Source organism: Ambystoma mexicanum, chromosome 4q (genome assembly GCF_040938575.1).
Source record: "Ambystoma mexicanum isolate Mex_15411 chromosome 4q, UKY_AmexF1_1, whole genome shotgun sequence".
NCBI classification, from domain to species: domain Eukaryota; kingdom Metazoa; phylum Chordata; class Amphibia; order Caudata; family Ambystomatidae; genus Ambystoma; species Ambystoma mexicanum.
The window spans coordinates 910213649-910235349 of NC_090928.1; positions in this window are offsets into that span (position 1 = coordinate 910213649).

Sequence of the window (21701 nt, forward strand, 5' to 3'; positions counted from 1 at the left end):
TCCTCTAATTGCACGATATAAAACTAGCTATACACAGCGTCTACTCTGTTCTCTTGGAGGGGCACATACAAGGGCAACCCATCATTTATTTTGACAGTATCAATCTGGAAATCAAAACATGTACATCACGCTTACCATGACTGTTTAAATATTATACATTTATAACCGTTATGCACATTCACAACCTCAAATCGTCTCCTGACACATACGAGGTGCACACACCTCTTGGTAACACTCAATGCACCATTCAAGCTGCCCTCCCTTTCCTCCCTAGCCGGCTGTCCCTGTCCGTCTTACTTAGATAGATGGATGCGCATATGCATATATTTATATTTTTTAACCTGCTCTCTCCCCTTATAGTAGGACCCGTTTCTCTCTTACTTTCTTCCCAGGTTCGTGCTAAACTTGTTTTTTATTCTCCCCCTACCCCTAAAGAAAAAGAAAAGAAAGAAATAATAGCGATCCCTAATATATTCTCAGTGTCCCCTTTTGCTGAACACTTTTATCTTGTATTTCACTTCGTCATATATTCCCAGTACTAGTCAATATAGCACTATGCGGCGCCGCCTTCCACCCCCATTCGGAGCTAGGTTCCCGTCACTTTTATCTCTTATTCACCTCTTATCCTAATGGCCATATGCAAAGAAAAAGAAAGGAAATTTTAGAATGATCTTTAGTATATCTTCGTACCCCCTTTTCGTTCCCTGTCCTACACTTCTCTCCCTACTCCCTTTACAATCGCTCACACTCAGTACTTACGTGCCCGTCTTGAACCGATAGTCTCCGAAACTGGGTCCGTCCAGGCAGTGTCGCCGTCAGCTCAACAGTCAGCCCCGGCTCCGGCGAGCGGTACTCAAAGGGGATTTTTCAACCGGGATCCCGTACCCTTTCTCTATTGAGTGCGCACTTCTTAGTGTACCGGTCACCGTTGGCGGGCAGCCTCCCGGAGCCGGCTCACCGTGCGTATCCCTTTTCGACCGGAGATTCTCGTGCCAAAATGGGGACGGTTATAATGAGTTAGGAAGAAGTAAAAATCACGCTATCGGGGTCACCACTGAAAGCAAGCGTCCCCAAACAGCACGATCCTCCCCGCAATGAGAGACAATGAAGGACTCTTCCAAAATGGGAATAAGGCCAAGACAGAGTGCGGGTGAGCGTAAATGGGAGTTTATCAATCAGAATAGGGCATGCAAAGAACTCTGCAAACTCCGAGAGCGCTCTGTCTGACAATAGCAAAGACAGGCGTATATATTTACAGAAAACGTCATAAAAACCTACACACTATAGGGGGCACAAGTTCAATGGGATTGGGTGGCGACGACTAACTATAGGTGCTGCTGCGATGTGGTTGGCTTTGGCTGGAAGACGTCACTGGTCAGCCTCGTGGGTTGGGCTGGGCCTGGCAGGGTGGCGGAGTTCATCCAGGTGGTGTTGTGGGGCCATTGCGGCCAGTGGCAGAGACGAATGTCTTTTCCTGACTTATTAGCCCTAGGCCATGCACACCGCAGTCATTCAGGCATTTTGATATTATCTTCTTTAGTAAATCTTTCAATAGGTTATACAACAGGTTAATGCAACACAGGAGGAATGTACCTTGTGAGGGGTCTGGAGGTAATACGTCAGGACATGATTACCAGTGTCCTGTTGACCGGGGCCATAGGTCGAGGGGCTAAGCTTCAGGGCCTGGGACGGGTGGTACAGGTCTGTCTGCCTTGTAAGAAGTTGTTATGGATGTTCCGCTGTGTGTTGTCAAAGTGTTGGGTGTCCTGATTGTACAGGGCCATAAGTCTGAGATGGTCCGGTGGGTTGCAAGGTTTACGAGGGGGCGCGTGTGTTCATGCAGAGGTTTACTGCTGTGCTGTAAATAATGCAGGTGGCGGGTGGCGGCCTTGGGTGCTACAGAGGGGGTTACAAGTCTTTGAAGCGGCTCCAGTCCGGTTGGGGGAGGTGAAGCAGCGCGGCGCGGTCTCTGCTCTCATGCCTTGGCAGCCTTCGCAGGGTGGGAGGGGGAATGACCTTGCACGTATTTCACAAAGGTATCTCCCTCGTGTGTTGCCGATTTAGGTAAAAACATCACGAACATTTGAACACTCTATAATACTTATTCTAAGCAATACAAAACATGCATTTAAGCTTTGCTGGATGTGTCTCGATTATACCCAGTCTGAGCACCTTATTCATACATTGGGCCTCATTCCGAGTACGGCGCTAACCAATGGCGCTATTAACGCCTTGGTTGACGCCGTACCCGGACCGGCAGCGCCTTGGTGGTTGGCGGAATTACCGCCCCATTCCAAGGTTGGCGGGGCGGTAATTCCCCAATCCCCATTTACCCTTCCCCATTCCCATTCTTGCCCCATAGGGCATAATGGGAGTGGGGAAGGCGTCAATTACGCCACCGTAAATTACGGTGGCGTAATTAACATCAAGGTCCCTTAGCGCCATGGTATTTAACGCCTGCTAAAAGCAGGTGTTAAAAGCACCATGGCGCTAAGGGAACTCGGAGTATGGCGGTAAGGGATTACCGCCACCGCTCTCGTTAGCGGTGGCCGCTATCCCTTACCGCCATACTCGGAATGAGGCCCATTATGTTTTAGCAAGTACAGTATTTTAGTTATATGCATATATATATATATTTGCAATAAGTGAGGTAGAATTAGGATTGGTGGAGAACATAGAAAGTAACCCGCCACTATTCGTGGAGGTGGTGGCACATATGGGGCCTAGACATGCACATATGACATGCGCCGTCTCGTGCATCCTTCACATGGGCCCTCTGTATGGTTACATTCGTCTTTCTTGTGTCCTCTAGCAGCATTAGTTCAGTTAAGGCGTGAGCCCATGGGGTGTAAGTTTCCCAGTGATACACGTAACAAATAGATTCCTGGTGCGTTCCTTTATTATTAGCACCCAACTGCAATGGTGTGGGCTTGCCATTGCTTATATCAAGGAAGCATGCTCTCTTGGATTTACACATTTTTACAGGCTTTTGCAATATAAGGGATTTGGTGGGGGAAAGCATACTTTGCGAATAATCGTGACATTAATATATAAAGATTGTCTGCCATCTGATGACCATTTTACTTGTTCTTTTCATTGCCCAGGCCTGCTGGCCGGGTTATGCTGGGAGCGATGATACACTGCGGGAGGTGAACTGTTACAATGTTGGTGTATTATGCTAGCTCATGTCCGTCTTGTTCGTGGGAACATGCTCGCAGCGGATCTGCCATGGTGCTGCGGCAACAAGCATGACTGGAACCCTCCAAGGGTGGGGGCCGCGCTACAGTGCGCTGAGCTCACACCATCTTTACCAGACAAAATGGTTTCTGGGCCTAGCTAAATTTTACTATAGGTGGGCAATTAATACGTGTGGGCAATGTCTCCAGTGGGTGAACCCTCCACCACCTGGGCCCGGGTGGCATGAGGGGACGCCCAAAAGAGCCATAGTCCTCACCTGGGGAGAGAAGCGCAGGCGAGGGGGGTCTCCTGGACCAGTCCTCCCCTACACCGTCCGCAAGCGATTAAAAACTATGCTGATTGAATAGACACTTCTCTCCTGTTCCTCAGGTTGTCCTGTGCTTTACGTTTTTTCTGGTGTGTTTTTGTCATACCCTGATACATATTGTGTTTTTGGCGTATAACAAATAAATAAATAAAATAAATAAATACAATTAAATGAGGGAATTGGAACACTAAAACAGAACTAGGTATTGTACCGTACTTGGATGTAGTTTGTTTTTCTGTGCTTTGTTTGAGTGATGATCATATTTTATTTATATGTGTTTTTTGATACATTTGATGGTATGTTTTCTCTGTGTTTGTTTGGGTGACATTTCTATATTATATGCTTCATATGATGAATTTGTTGCATTGCTCTTTGGAAACGTAAGCTAAATATCTTAAATACACATTTTATTGAAACTCTATGAATGAATAATTTTCCTGTGGATGGTGAACATTTTGCTGTTTTAAATGTAATAAATTATGTGTATACTTGATGTATCCTTTCTCTGGTCCTGAACATTAGGAATCTTAGGCTCTATAAACCCATCTAATTTGAGTACATAAAACAGCAATCCATATATGTAGGTAGAGCCCCGACCGACTTAGATTAGTGAGGCAACATTTAAAAAAAAAAAAACATCCTCAAGAAAAGACTCTCAAAGAACATTACTCCTCAATAAACCTAAATAAATGAATTCTTCTTTGGGAGACAGAATCAGTACTGATGAACCCTGAAATGGGCTTAGGCAGGGTTGTCCAACTCCAGGCTTCAAGGGACAGAATCTTGATGGGTTTTCAGAATATCCCTCATTAATATTCATCAGGAAACATGTGCATACATTTAGAATCATTGTATGCAAATGTATCTCATGAATATTAATGAGGGGTGTCCTGAAAATCCAACATGTTTCTGGCCCTCGAGGCATGGAGTTGTTCAAACCTAGGGTAAGGGTAGAACGCTCTGAGCATAGACAGTGGTGTGTTCAAGGAGCAAGCAGAATGAGCAATGGAGCAACCAGGCCTACACAATGTCATGAAGGGAGAAACAAAAAAATAATATTGTTGGGGTTAAGCAACAGGGTCTCCATTGATAAGTTACGTTGATAAAAACAGGCCAAGGCATACCCTTGCCTCAGTACTAACTTCCAGAGGATCCCAACAGGGGATGGATTACTGGATTTGTGATGGAATACTGTCATTGTTGCATTTGTGTGGGCGATAGACAAAACAAAGTTTTTCATTGAATGCTTTGCAATTTGTCTGAATTATTGTAAATTCTAAATAAATGATCACTTTTCTTATTAGTTTTAAACAAAATGTTATTTATCAACAATTATTAATATCATTGAATACATTCCCACTTCTCATCCTCCTGACTGGTTGCAATAGAAGAATAGTACGTTGTTGAAGGCCCTGCATCCCCTCGCATCAAAATAATGGCTGTTTTAATAGTGATTTAAGAGAAATATTGCAAAAACTTTTCATCCACAAGATACTTGATATTGTGACATGATCCTACATGCCAGTTTATATCTATAGCTAATATTATAATTAACAATGCTCAATATGTTTAAAGTGAACTTGACCTTATAAATGTATTTTGCAGTCGCATCTGAAGGAATAGTATAAAATAAATTACTTGAAAGCGGAATGAGGTTGATGTTGATTCTGGGATAGTTGTTGAGGTCATAAAAGTGTTCAATAGAAAACATACATTAGTATTAACATTTAGACCATTTCATACACTCTAAAATAAGTTTACCTGCATGTTGCTTAGCCATCCTCTTCGGATATTTGGCATGTCTGTTGTTTCCTCCATGGTAATGGTCTGTACTTCCATCAGTGTGATCTACTTAAAGACAGACATGCTAATCAAAAAATGTAACAAAATGACCACTTTTCAGAGGACGCTATTAAAGTTATTAGAAAAGGATACCTTTGCACTGAATTATTTGAATATTCCTAAAGTAGGGAGAAACAAAGTAGTCTAAAGTGAACAATTTATTAATTGTGTAATAAAATATTGATCCAAATATTCCAATAAAACAGAAAACCTTTCATCATGTTAGCTTCTGAAACACTATTTGAATAGAGTGTCTGATCATTTAGACAACATATGTATAGAGACCAATTTTGTACATATGAATATACATAAATATTTCAATGTCCACTATTCACTGGAGTCAGTGGACCTCATTACGAGTCCGGTGGTAACCGTGCCGGAAATTCTGGCAGGTTACCACCGGACTCGTATTACCATTCCGCCTCCGTGATTGCCGGAATCACCGGAGCATTACAACCCTGGTAACACGGTAATTCCGGAGGTGGAAATTGGTAATTCTCCATTCCCATGGAGTCCCAAAGGACTCCATGGGGATGGGGACCATGGAAATACCGGCTCCGTCTATGACAGAGCCGGTGTTTCCATGTCCACCTGCAGGCGGGTGGTGTTAAACCCGCCAGGTCAGACCTGGCGGGAGTGACACCTCCCGCCTGCAGGACTCTTAATCAGCCGGTCCGGAATGAACAGTGGTCGCGGATTTACCACCACCGTTCTTTCCGGACCGGTAGGGTCGTAATGAGGCCCAGTGGGTGCTGAAATTCAGTTGGAAATGTTTGGGAAGTAATTTGCAAAGGAGTCTGGGGTGATGCTTTTTAGTGTACTTTGATGGTTCACACATATATTCTGAGAAGTGCATGCTGCAGACGCAGTAACAATTGCCCCTCAAGTCCTGAAAGACATCCTTGGCTCTACTTTCAATCTCGGACACTGGAAATCCACTGTTCTTATTAACTTCATATCCTTTGTGAAAACATGCATCACACTACCAGGAGTTTTGACATGGCTGATATTAGGTCAACCATAAACGATACATGAAGGAATTGTTTGATTGCCCAGAACATCTGTTAAAAAATAAAATAATAATGTATCACAGTGAGTAAATCAACCATTACATAGCTTTGATGGTAACTTTTGTTTAGACTTTGAATAATGCCCTGTAACCTGGTCTAACCATCACTGTGATCAAATTAGTCCAAAATCATTTGTCTACCACAAGAAAAAACATATTACTGGTACATTGAACGACCTTTGAGCCACCTAAAGAAAACATGCCTTTAAAACATGGATTACAAAACATTACATTTGCAAACAATGTACTGTCATGTGGTAATTCCAGAGAGAGATAAAAATCTATAAAAAGGTGGAAAATGGTGTAATCTTTGAGATAAATTAAAATCAGAATATGATGTGCACAGAGTAAAAAGCAATAGAAAAGTACAGAGCTGAAAATGATGACACTCAAGAAAACAATAGTTGACTAACCGTTACTTGGAAAAATAGATGAGCCGATAGAGCAACCAAGGTAAATTAAGGTAAAATGTGGCTAGAAGACGAAATTCGATGTAGATTGCAGAGATGTTTTTTGCTAACTTTCAAGGTGTTTTTTAATGCTCAGAAAAGTGGGTGTGAATGTGACTGTTTGACATGTTGGGTCCCACCCACCCAGCCTCTATGTGAATGTTTGACGTGTTCGGTCCCACCCACACAGCCCCCTTGTGAGCACACTGTTACAGGTGCGAACTGCCATTGATACCAGATTAGGAAATGGATGCGGATGACAGGAGCGTAATAGTTCCGGGACACATACATATGTTAATTGTAGGGACAGGTTCTTCAAAGGAGAATCTGGAGAGTCCAGGTCTGGGGTAGCCAATGGTACTCGTGTGAAAGAACCCTTTGAGGTGTGCATGCTATTCAGCACTTTGTTAGTTTCAACTCGCCCAGCCCCCTTGTGAGTGAATGGCCACAGGTGTGAACTGCCATTGATACCATAGTGGGGAATGGATGTAGATGAGGGGAGCATAATAGGTCCGGAACATAATCAAAAACACATACATGTGTTGATTGCAGGGACGAGGTCTTCAAAGAGTGCAAACTGTCTGGAGGGGGATGGATGTGGATGAGGCGAGCACACTATGCCTGGAAACTTGCTAAAGGACACTGATTTTTCATGATATAGCATACATTTATAAATATAAGAAAACCATACCCGAATCTTGGAAATAAGCTAACATTGTGCCAATTTTAAAAAAAAAGGTCAAAAGCTATCCTAAGAACTACCACAGTATAGCTTTGCTCGATGTGGTAGGCAAGCTATTTGGATCACTGCTCATGGACAAACTTCTAGCTTGGGTGAAAAAGCCTGGTTGTGTGGATCCATACCAATCAGGATTTGTTAAAAACCTAGGAACAACGGCCAACATAATGCTTATTAGCATTTCAAAGGCCAAGGTGTTGGAAGGGCGCCTGAGAATATTTGTCACCTTTATAGTCTTAGTCCAGGCATTCGACCAAGTAAATAGAGAGAAACTATGGTTAAAACTAACAAAGTGGAAGTGCCCTCCTTCTCTTATGGATCCCATCAAATTGCTATAGTCTGACACCTCCATGCGAGTGAGGCTCAACGGCGCAGGTCATCTATCAATCCCCATCAAAACCAACAGAGGGGTAAAGCAGGGATGCCCTTTGGTGGCGGCCTTATATAACACCTACATGAATGACATTGTAGACCTCGAAAATAACACCAGATCCTTCCTGGCATCAGTAGGAGAGGAAAAGATCACAAGGCTCCTCTATGCAGACAACATCATTCTCTTGGAGCATACAGCAATTGGTCTACAGCGCCAACTGAATAGCCTTTTGTCATACACAAAAAAATGACTTGGAAATAAATATAAACAAAACCAAAGTCATGATCATAGAAAAACCTTCTAAAAGGGTGGCACATCAACATTGGCACCTCAATGCTCAGCAAGTGGAGACAGTACCAAACTTCAACTATCTGGGGGAATCAATAGGAGTCACTTTGAAACTGCAATGCAGGATACACTTTATGCCAAGACTAGCACATTAGCCACACAAGCAATGGTCCTAGACAGAAAATTTGGAAAATTATCTTTATTTCCAGTAATCAACTTTTATAAAGCAAAGGCCATACCAACCATCATTTACGAAACAGAAGCGATGCCTCAAATTCCAGCTAAGATTTGGAGTAAACTGGAAAGCCTATTCTGGAGCAAAGTCCTGAAACTACCCCCCTCGATTGTGTCAATTAGAAGAGAACTAAGCCTGTCCTTGTTAAAAGCAGCAGTAGATAAAAACAGCTTGCTGTTCTTCAGTAAAATCTGGAGAAACCCTCTACCGAAAATCTTGGAAATCATCCACAAGGAAATGGTAGATGGAAAAAACAAGATGCTGACAACCTGGTCTAACAAAAACCTGGCTCTTCTCTCAACCATTGGAAGTTCAGAAGAGGAACTGGACCGTACCCCAGATAAAGTCAAGACCAAACTAAAAACCTGGGATTGGATTAAATCTCTGGATACATCGTCAAACAATAAACTAACCATACACCTGCCTCCGACCACACAAAGAGTGGATCAGGTGCTGAAATATCTGAAGAAGTTTCCAGACAGATCATTGAGTTCAACATTCCTCAGAGCGCGATTGAACGTCATCAAAACAAATGAGATCCTGGCTATCCGAGGTCAATCAACCTCTAACTCTTGTCGTTATTGTGAAAACGAGAACCAGACGGAAACAGTACGACACCTAATATTGTCATGCCCTGGCATGGCTGAGTCAAGGGTCGCCTATTTTAAACACCATTTGGTGGCGGCGCACACACTCGAGGAGGAGGTTTGTTGGACCAGAATGGTAAGTGGTGAGAAGACATTTCTGGTCATAGCCACTGCCAAAATCCTTAAGAACCTCAACCTGGAAGGTCAAGCAGGCACTTGACAGATCTCCTGCCGCAAGTTAGAATGAGACTACAGGAACCTCAAATCCCAGTCTTACATAGGAACAAAGAAAGAAAAAGAAGACACAGATCACAATTACCTTCACCAAAAAGACTTAATCATGAAGTCACGTTTTTGTCAATGTAACAATTAAATACAAATAATAATAACATAAAAATATAAGATGTTTAGATGTGTTGGTGACTTACAATTTAGTTCTAATAACTTTTCATATCACCTCATGTTTTTATTTAGTTTGATGGCATTGACAAACTACAAATTGTACTGCTGTGGTTAAGGTTCTGTCTGCATAAATCTTGTTTATTGTCTGGAGTCACTGGGGAATTTCCCACTAATGGCTTGAACCACACAGGCTGGTATTACTCGTCGAATACCAAATATCCTGTCTTCCATGAATCCACCATTTAAACGCTCAATAGGCCACAAGCCTATACCATCTGTGTAAGAGATACTTAAATAGTTTACTTGAATGAATGCAATAATTGCATTGATTTTGTTTGCACTGTTTTCTAAAATATAAGTCATTTTAATGCTTAAATAGAAGTACCGTTTCAAGCAAAGTAATGACAGTAATTTAACTAGGGAATTTCAAAGCCCATTCCAGCAAAAATAGTTTGGAACATAGGGAAATATTGTTTTTAACTTTAAAGTCAAAGAAATGCATGGTTTGGTCATTAAATATAATGTTGAATACTTTGGCTTGAGATTAACACAAGACATTTTTTCAAAACCAGAAAAATGAATTTGTCAATGATCCATTGTAGTTATAATGATGTAGGAGAACAACATACAATGTTAGCAGTCTCGGTTGTCAAACATACAACATATAAGGAGGAAACATAATCATTACTTGCAGTACGAGGGTGAACTGCTGCTTGAAGTTCGTGCATAAGGACCATCATCATTCGCAACACAGATCTTTAAGGCATAGTCGTGGTGTGTCTTTTCCGGCTATGTAGGCCAAGCAGCCACAATTTTCTCTGCAACATCACTTCCTCACCAAAGTCGGCATAACCTCACAATAGAGCAGGTACACAAGGTGGAAACATCTACCATGCGACTGGGATCAGGCTCCGGGGATTGATCGTTGCCGCTTTCATCTAATTCTTAATTCATCATTGAGAAGGCGGATGTGAGGCCGTGTCCATGTTCGGACCATATGTTGATTCATTGTAACCTTGTTTTTCCGTCTCAGTCCAAGAAACCTAAACCAGAAAGAGTGATGGTCACATCGAAAAACACATGCCAGCTCTCGGCAATGGTCCTCTTTTTGAAGATACTCTTAAAAAACTACCCCAACTAGATTCTGCCGATAAAATAGCTATTGCTTATCAAAATATGCTTGAGAACGCTATGAACATAAAGGTGCCAGAAAAAAACATGGCATATGCTAAAAATGGAATCTAACTGTTGGTACTCCGATGGTATTCAACATATTAAAGCAGACAAGAGAAAGGTGTTTGACTGCTGGAAGATGTCCAACTCTGAAGACAATAGAGCAAAATATCTAGCAGCTGCAAAAGCCCATACAGATGCCATTACTGCTGCAAAAAAGTGGCCTTTGATCAAAATATCAAAAGTTCAAACCCAGACACTCATGAATTGTTTAGAATCTTAGAGGAACTGGAAGATCTGGTCGCCGTTACACCAATGATTAATAGAAACACGGATTGGTGCAATTCCATCCAAGATACACTGATCAATAAATTAAAAAAGATTCACACTTATATGCAGGCTAAAAGGAATATACACGGTAAAGTTCTCTGCCATGATATTCCATGGGATGGGCATGTGAACATTCATCCTTTTGAGTTTCTATCAGTCACAGAAAATGTAATTTCGGTCGTGGTGAAACAACTGAGACCTACCTTTTGTAAGGGTGATGTCTGTCTGTCTAGGGTGGTGAAAGATTGTGCTGTCCAGCTGATCCCTGTCATTACTAAATTTGTGAACTTGTCATTTAGGGAATGTTATGTGCCAAGTTTTATTAAACAGACATGGATTTCAGTGCTACTAAAGAAATCATCTCTTGATTCAAAAGTGCCCTCTATCTATAGACACATTTTGAATGTGCTTTTCCCGCTCAAAATCTTGGACCGAGCTGCCTATGCACAGGCACGGGTCTATTTGGAGGAAGACCAGATTTTTACTCAAAGACAGTCAGGTTTTCGGAGGGCCCATAGTACAGAATCCGCCTGGATCTTAAGGCAAACATGTTCGAAATTATTGAAGGAGGAGGTACGGCCCTTCTCTTGCTCATTGATCTTTCCGCGGCCTTTGGCCTGGTAGATCACTCTATATTAGTATCAAGGCTCACACATTCTTCCCACTTCTACATAGCTGTGGCCATGTGGATTGAGTCTTATTTGGCCCAAAGCAACCCCAGAGTTTTTGCCAATAATTACAAAACAGATAACTTTGAGATTTCTTGTTGAGTCCCATAGGGTTCATGCCTGTGTCTGGTGTGTTTTAATTTGTTTACGGCACATTGTTTGAGTTGCTTAGTGACAGGGGGGTATTATTTACAAATTACACTGATGATACTCAGTGCCTAATCCCCCTGTCTGGAAATTATATTAGGGACACTGAGGCAATCAACAGGGTTTTTGCAATAATACAAACCTCGATGATGGAAAATGATTTGGCATTGAATGATGCAAAAATGGAAATCATGATTGTGGGCTCTGCTGCACACCTGAAGAAACTAGGTCTGGATTAGAGTGAATTCCACATAGCTGGGTGTGTTATTCCTACCCTTCCCAAGATGAAGACCCTGGTCATGGTGCTGGACAAAGAGCTCAACATGAAGGCTTATGTGAGCTTTCTGGTGTCATGTACTTTCTACTACTTGAAACTACTCGTACAGTTCAGGCTTTTCCCGTTGCATGAGAATCATGCGACAATTGTAAGGGTGATCATTGGAGCCAAACTAGATTATGGCTTCAGCTTGTTATATGGAATCAGCACGGGAGACATTATGCATCTCCAGATCACTCAAAACAATGTTGTGAGAGCAGTTGAGGGATTGAAAAGGAATTACCATGTCACAGAAGCTGTGAGCATTGCATTGGCTTCCCATGGCTAGCAGGATATCCTTTTGTCTTTTGTGCATTACCCACAAATGACTATATGGAGTCAGTCCGGCTTATCTTTCTAACCGTATTTCTTGGTTACCGGCTCAAAGAACACAGATGTCCAGAAATTTAGGTCTCCTTCAAACTCCTCGGGCAAAGCTTGACAGGTAGCCCAGGGCTCTTTTGTTTATGCTGCACCTAGAAATTGGAACACTCTTCCTCTAGATTTGACACTGTGTCAATCTTTTGGCGGTTTCATGGCTGGATTAAAAGTGTTGCTGTTCTGCTGATTCTGGATTTTATCTTTCTGATTTATCTGATTATTCTCTGATTTTGTTTTTCGTTTTTTTGTTTTTGTTGGTGCTATTATGCCTCTGGGCCTATAATGGGCGCCTTATAAATAAATATAAATAAATAAATAAAATAAGGTTTCTGTGGCGGCTGCCTCACAGAAACTACACCAATCTGATTGGTATATATCTTTGTTTGTAATGTTCTAAATCTGTTTGGTAGGTGTAAAGGATGGCCTCCACACGTTGTTTGTTTGGCATTCAAGTATTTATTAACAAGTTACATACCTGAAGGCCGGCGTGTGTGTCTGTAGAGGGCACGTGGGGGAGGCATTGATATCCAAAGCGTGTATGCGACCATAGCAACGCGTGCGCCTGGTCAGTATTGCTGTGATTTACTCTTCTACATTGTCTCCCTCTCGCTGCTCCCTTACTTCAAAGTTGCACCTCTCTAATACAGTGCTGGTTCTGACATCAAAATAATGGTCAATTTTCACTAAAGCATTGTCAAATTAATTGACACCACTTTCCTGATCCAAATCCGGAATTTCACGCAAGGTTTCATAGATTCTCTGACCTTCATATCCTAGAAAGTGCATCAAGAGAGAGACCGTGTGTTCAGCAGAGATATTGTTTTCACAAGCTGCCTTAACATAATGTATAAAGCCCTTCTTCCAGACCACCCACTTTATTTTTACTGGGACAGGACTGGCCATGAATAGAGGCAGGCTTAGAACCCCTGCTGCAGCCATGGTCAGTAACTCGCTCTCTCTTAGTATGCCCCTTGCTTGAAATGGCACTTCATTTGATCTCCTCCCACCAGATTATGTGCAGTACTGTCACTTATTAGGCACTATTATGGCACTTCATTTGATCTCCTCCCACCAGATTCTGTGCGGTACTGTCACTTCTTAGGCACTATTGCATCTATCCACTATGGGATGCACTATGACATTGTAATCCATGAACAACTATATTCATAGTGGATCTCACTAGTCTTTCCGCATCCCACTAGAGTAGCAGTGTGCAGTATCCAGGAACTCTCACCTTCAGTTTCATGTCCTTGCTTCGACGTTGATAAAATAAACATAACTTGCATGCGTGCCCTTTCCCTGGAGGCCCTGGCTGTACACGTTTGTCTCCTCATTCTCCTGTAGCAATAAAATCCTTCTGCGTTCGCCGTCTAATCGCTGTGCGTACCTGGTCTGCTGATTCACACGGGCGTTGCTATGGACACATGCACGACCTTCCTGTTGGGGGCTCAGGTACACGCGTTACAATGAGCGCAAGCGTTGCTATGGACGCAGGTGCCAGCCTTCCTGCTGCAGGCCTAGGCTTACGCGTTGCTATGGGCACACGCACGTCTTGGATACCAACGCCTCCCGCACGTGCCTGCTATGGACGCATGCGCCGGCCTTCCTGCTCCAGGCCCTGGTGCATGCGTTGCTGTGGGCACAGGTGGCGTCTTGGGTACTGGTGCCTCCCCCTCCTTACCGCTGGGCCAAACATGCACCTCAGTCAACTGATCACAACGCATGTGCACTTTTTAAATATCAACTTCAGAGATTCTCACTTCTCAAACGCGAGTGCGTGTGGTTAAAAAAAGATTTCAATTTCGTTCCCGCTTTTTACATACCCCAACTCCCCAGTGGAGGCCACTGACTGCATATCGTTGGCTGCCATCTCACTCTCCTCTCCCGAACAAAATCCTCATTGTTCCGTCTCTACCTCTTTTTACTGATGCGGCGCAGGGCTGTAGCGACCTCCTTCGCTCTCCAGGTGCTGGTTGTTGGAGTTGCTGTAGTTGCGGCCTCAGCCCCTAAGCAACAGTAGTTTTGGGGCGGGTTTCTTCAGTTTCCACTACATAGTGTCACGATCACCACTGCATTCACTGCATGTGTTGGGGGTCTATCAGGGCCTTTAACCCTCATCGCTGATGTAAACGATAGCCTCCGCAGTTGCTTGGTAGGCATTCAAGTATGTATTAACAAGTTACATAAACAATAGAGACCCCTAACATTTGCCCAGCAAGACGTCCAGCCAACTGCCCTTAGTCAAGGAATAACATTCCACATCAAGTGCTTGACACTCCACATTCTACCCCAGAATTCTACCCTTTTCCTAAACACATACAAATACAACAGTAGGTATTAGATTAAGTCAAGCTCTAAGAAATAATTGTCTCCAATTAGCATTGTGAAATGGTGCCAGATAATTGAGATGTATACTGTGCTCTGATGCTATTTTACATGCTATCTAAAAGAGAGGGAGGGTGGGTTATGTTAGTCAGGGGAGAGTGAAAATGCTAAATAACGTTGCTGTTGCATTGATGCATTGAGTCCAGAAGTACCCTTAGCTATGATTGTGGGTCTGTATCTCAGTGTTCTGGTCCAAGAGCACAGAGGCATTGTTCTCTAGAGAGGAACCGTTGTGCCCATGCATTGGTTAGGTCTGTGGTATGTAAGTTTGTTGTCCAGATGCGGAGTTCTGTTTGATGTCTGTTAGGATATGAAAACCCTGTGTGTGATGGCTTAGTTGCTCTCCTTTAGTGTATTTGGATGTAGAAGTTGAGAATGTTACTGCGGGGAGGTTAGTGGAGGGCCCCGTTCGCAATTTAGTGCATCTGCCTGCTGTGTTCGGGACAGTGGCTTAGTAGGGTGTGGACCTTGGGGGATGGCTTGGAACTGGTGCCCGTCTGGTGGGAAACCTGTGAGAAGACATTCTAAAGGCACCCTAGTGTGGGCTTCTTTCTCTAGACACGGACAGTGTGTCGAGACTGGTCCAGAATGTGTGAGTGGGAACCACGTAGAGACTGGATGAGAATAATGTTTTAGGATGCTTTAGAGTAATGATTCGACCGTGGTCCGAGTCTTGGTGGGGACCCTAAGAACTACTCGGGTGTCAAAGCGATCTATTCCAAAGTCATGCAAATAATGTGGATGACGTGGAGATTTGGCAACAGTCTGTTTTTTTACACCCTTGGTGATAACAAAACACCAGTCCGTCACCTTTTTAAAAATGAGTAATATCGGGTTGCTAGTGCCATTACAATGAATCCACAATTATTGAATGAGGGGCGTGAAAATTAAAAGCTCTAGCGATTAAGATGAAGCCTTTTTTTTCGAAACAGAGAAAAGCCTCTTCACACACTCCCGGGGGTTTCGTGTCAGCAACATTCTCAAAGGAGCCTGAAGTTGCACTTGCGTTAAACCATTGTTTGCATAATAGGCTTCAGGGAATCAGTGACATTACAGAGACTTCCTTTACCGGTAAAACAATTATTCAAGATGTGTGTAGTTCCTTCATGACGTGGTCTAAAACCCTCTGCCGTCTGGTCCACCCTTTAAAGTGAAATCTCGGGGACCCCGAGTATAACACACGTCAGAAATGAGACACAAGCACAACTTCGAACGTCTTTTCCTTACGGAAGTGTTCGAAAATGCGTGACTTTAGTGTGTCATAAATAAAGCTGATACAGCAAATTGAGCAGCATGGTCTTAGAAGCTCGTTTTTCTCTGGCGCTTTCTATCCTGTTACGACTTCTGTCCTCCCTGTCCCTGAGTAAACAGACGCGCCGTTGCCATGGCTACCGGATGACAAAGCAACGTCCATCTAAACATCTGTCAGAGATTGCATGCAAACATTATCCGCACGGCGGTTTTAAAGTTCACACCAGGAACATCCACGCAATATTCATTGCTGCTTTGCGGAATGCAACATTGCTTGTATAAATAATGCAGACTTTTAAAGGTTCATTTTTATATCTTCAACTGAGCCTGGCCAATAAAAATGTTTTGCAAAGAACCTGATGAATTTATGAATTCAGGACAGCCATGTAACCAAAGCCTTTGAGCTTCATTCTGTAGGATGTTTTAAACATATTGTCCAGAAGCACAACCTCAGTACCGACAGCTTCAGAAATATTTATCTTGTTTTCAGAGGAACATAAACTTTGTGTGGCACATTGGTGGGCCGCTGGAGGTCTGGGTAGTTTAGGAATAAAGTAACATATGTTGTCTTCTACAGTCCGGAAAGGAACAACTTTCTAAGTATGCTTTTAACAAAATGTACCTCTCAACCTGTTGAATTTCCAAGTCGGGTGAATTCAGATGGTTATTGCTTTCGCTCCCATTGAAGTCAATGGGAATTAATATATCTCTTGACGGGTGATGAAGGTTTTGGTGGGTGGTGATCCGCCATGTAAATGTGTGAAATATAGGTAAAACCTAGGTCATGCCTAGGTGAGTTGAGAGCTATGAACAAACACAAAATGCACACCCCTATGTTTTGCCAGGAAATGTCATTGTATGCTTGTCAACTCACCCACTTTTTGTGGGTGTCACTGCTAAAGATTATGATCACTCCCCCACCTTGCCCTTTGCCTGTCAGTAGGCATTAATGTTTCATCACCCGGCAAAAACAAAATCCTGTTATTTCAACCGCAGTGGCAGCTCAAATGGCTGCCATTATGTCCGAATGCCCCTTTCCAAATTAGGAGGCTTATAACATGTCTCCTGGAATAGCTGGGTTAACCAATATTGGATGAAATGCCTTGTCCAACCAGTGCATCCAAAAGAGATCTCTGAGTATGCATTTTTTATTTTCTCTCATCACTGCACTTTAAAGCATAAGTGGGGAGCAGTGTTGCACATGTCCCTTACTCTTCTCCTGAGGACTCTGAGATGACTTTGCTGTCCCTGCTGCTCCCTCAGCATGATCATTTATAATGCAAGTACCATAAGGCGTTTCATCATTGATAATTGATCATGCAAATATCCTAATGTGTTTCAATGTTTGCCTTCCCGGGTGCAGCAGAAAGTTGCTACTAGCTTCTGATTTTACAAATATGTCTTGTGTTGGGGCACAGGTGCTAGTGTGTCATTTTCCTTCTCCATCATCCTCTATGATGTTGGTTGCCTGGCCATTTTTATTTTTATTTATTTGAAGAACAGGAATGTTAATTTCAATTAAAAATGGTACAAGGGAACGCATTTACAGGTCGTGGTGGCATTTCCCAAAAGGGTGCCTGTACAATAGCACACAGATGAGAAGAAGTGGTGAGCCAGATTATAATGGTGTGAATCAAGTGGGGGCAGAGATTAGGAAACATTAAAACAGATTACTTACAAAGGTAATATTAACACAAACACACTGCAAACAAAAGAGGCGTTCTGTACACATATCTAAAATTACATTGTTAAATGGCACTGAAGGTGCTGCAAGGTAGGGAGAATTGGCAAGGGGTTGGAGGAGCTTCCCGTTTAGCAAGTAGATGAAGTTTAAGAGGATTTTAGAAGAGATCCACAGTTGGGCTGGCTTTGTATTGAGCAGGGGTAATTAAGGAGAAAGAGCAGAAGTGTGAGGAGGCATGGAAAAGGGAGGTTGAATGGAGGTAGGGAGGAGGGGGCACAAGATGGTGACCATAAAGAGATACAGTTAGCCAGGTACTGAGGGAGAATGCCATTGATTGGTTGACTAGGAGATGGAACTGGAAAAGGGAGTGGCTGCGCATGAAGAGCCAGTCAGAATGTTGTAGGTAGGTACACGTAGGTAGGATCTGGCTAGGTTGGAGACAGTGCAGCTTGTGACATTGAGAACTTTGTCTAGATAGACGAGGGAGAAGAGTGAAAGCTCAATTAGGCAGTAGTTGTGTTTGCTGAGGATGAGGGTGATTATTCTGAAAAAGGTAAGAAATTGATGCATTTTTCAAATGTAGTAGAGACAGAGATAGTGATGAATTGTTGTAGTCGGATGTCACTATCAAAGAAGACCCCAAAGTTGTGAGCTTTGGATGAGCAAGCAAGAATGTCAGGAAGGAGAAAGAAGAAAGTATGGTTGGCATGGTATGGGAAACTGGTAGAAAGATTACTTCTATTTTCAAGGAGTTCAGCACAAAGCAGCAGAGAGCCATCACATGAAGTATTGCAGAGGGACAGTTGGTCATCTGGTGTGAGATGGTTTGGCTGAAGAAGTAAAAGAAGAAAAAAACAAAAGGAAGACATTACGATGATTCCTGCATCCCCCTCTCTGTTGAAATACCTGTTAGGTGACATTGGGAAGATGGCTGAGTCTACCAGACAGTTGTTTAACATTGCACGTGTTATAGCTAAAAGGTGTATTTTGAAATGTTGGAAGTCCGCTAGAGCACGCAAAAGGGAAGAATTTCTCAAAAATCTATACATGGTAAATGAATATGAGGAACAAGTTGTGCTAACTATGCCCTCAACCTGTCGCCTGGACACTATGCTGACTCTATTTATGTAACATGCTACCCGAGGAAGATACTACACATCTGTCATCACCCTAACTAGATTTACTTTTTTTAAAACATTTTTTTATTATTTTATAACAACACAACATACATTCAAATAATTTGGACTTCCATGTTCAAGCTAAACAACATAGCATTACAAATTACGTTCTTCAGTCCTGCTCCCTCCCGCCCCTTAACTTGAGCCTCTGTGTCATCAGCCTGTACTTCTTCAGGCGGGTCTATCGCCATCATATTATCCGTATCATCATCACTGTGATCGGGCTGGGGGGGGGCCCACCATGGTCGCCACCAATTGCGTCCATTCGTTTAGGGGTCCTACCTCCTCCTCTATTCCACTGCTGACCGCTTCAAACCAAGCAGCCATTTCTGCCTCTGTCCATTTCATGAGGTCAGCCAACCACAACTCTATCCTTGGCCTATAGGCTGCCTTCCAGCTCATTGCAATCCTCCGTTTGGCCAGGATGTATGCCAGGTCTTTCATCTTGCTAATGTGCCTCATGTTACGTGGCCTAGGGAAACCCCCCAGCATGCATGCCCAGGTCGACTCCACCTCCAGCGTAATGCCTTTTCCTGTCAAGCGTATCTTCAGTTCTGACCAAAATCTTCCCACCTCCGGACAGGCCCAGAACATATGTAACATCCCGGCTTCCTCCCCCCCACACCTGGGCATCTCTGAGTCATCTGGCCCCCAAACCTGGCGATCTTACTGGGGGTCAGATGTACTCTATGTGTGACATATAATTGGATCTGCTGCAGCCTTGCATTCCGGGACACTTTCTTAGGATATCTTTGGGCTCTATCCCATAGCCCATCCGACATGGTATCTCCCACCTCTTCCTCCCAGAGTTGTCTCAATTTGGTCAATTCCTTCCCCACCTTGGATCCCAGCAGCTCATTTATGCGGGATATCTCATGACCGCCCTCCGAGATGTCACATATCCTCTCCATGGTGGCATCCGATTGTTCTGTAAGCACCACTGCTAGCCACTTTTCTCGCACTAGTTTAACAATTCTGGAGTAGGTTATATGTTGCCCTTTATGCACCCCAGTGTCCTCTATTAGTTTCTGGAATTCCATTGCCTCTCCTTCCTGCCATATGTCTCCCAGGGTGGCCAGGCCCATCTGTTCCCAGTATCTATGGACCCCTTGTATCAATTGGGGGTCCTCTCTACATAGCGCCGCCAGCGGCACCTGCATAGAAAGCGGAGCCGGGTATCCCATCATCTGCCATGCTCTGTGCCACACCTCCCAGCCAAGCACCAACAGCCTCGCCATCTCTAATACCTTTGGCTTGGGCAACCACACTACCTCTCTAAGGAAGTAGGGAGCCGGTTCCATGCACAACATTCTGGTTTCAGCTGTTTCTTCTTCAGACAGCCACCTGGCCACATATTGCAGCTGTCCCGCCAAATAATATAACTCAAAATTCGGCAGGTTTATTCCCCCCCCTATCGCACGAATTCTGTAATTTCCAAAGAGCCATCCTGTTCCTGGAGTTGTGACATATAAAGCTCCTGCACAAGCTGTGGAGACTAGCGAAAAAAGCGCCTAGGGATCACATGCGGGATATTTACAGAAGTGTAACAGTGTGGACAGGACTACCATCTTAAGTAGAGCAGCTCTCCCCATCATGGCCAGGGGTAGTCTGGACCAAAATCCCATGCTATTTTTAATGCCTTCTACTGCCTTTTCCGTGTTGTGTTTATGTTCTTCTCCTGTCGTGTGGTATATGTCAATTCCGAGATATCGGAACAACTTGATTGGGTATTGGCAATATCGGCAGGCCCCTAGGTAGGACAAATCTATATCTCCTCAGGGGGAACATGCTAGATGTCTTGGGGTTTACCGCTATGCCGGAGAGGGTAGCATATCGTTCCATCACCTGCAGAATGTATTGTATGTTCTCTTCCTGGAAGCGCAGATACAAGAGTATATAATCAGCAAATAATGAAATAAGATGCGAAACACTTGCAGTGCGGATCCCCATTTCCCCATATTGTTGTCTAAGACAGACGGCCAATGGTTCCAACGCTAATATATATAACATGGGCGACCAGGGGTAGCCCTGTCTAGTGCCCCTGCTAAGTTGCCATTTGTCTGAGATAGTAGCACCCGTATTAACCCTTGCAATTGGAGCTCTGTATAACATTTTAACCCACCTGAGATACCCTGGTCCCATTCCATAGCCTCCTAAAGTCGCTAACAGCCAGGGCCATCTTACTGAATCGAAAGACTTAACCGCGTCAAGCGAGACGATCGCCAGTTCACCCGGGTCCTCCTTTGTTTGATCAATAATATGATGCAGTCTTCTATGGTTATCAGTTATGTTCCTACCAAGGACGTAGCCTGTTTGGTCAGGATGTATCAGTGTACCAATGACTCGCTTAAGCCTGTTTGCCAGCACTGCCGTAAGGATTTTGCTATCTTGGTTAAGCATTGATAGGGGTCTGTATGACCCGCAATCTGTGCTAGGCTTACCCGGCTTTAAAAAGGGAATGATCACCGCCTCTCGTAGGGACTCTGGCAACCTACCATGCTCATACGCCTCATTCAGCATAGCCAGCAACGGGGGAAGCAGCTCTTGTTTGTAGGTTTTGTAGAATTCACTTGGGAGCGACTTCTGACCCCGGAGCCTTACAAGTGGTCAGGTGTTGAATCACTAACTCACGTTCTTCTGATGTAATTGGGGCATCCAGCTCTGCCCGTTCTTAATCATCTAGGTGGGCAAGCCTATAT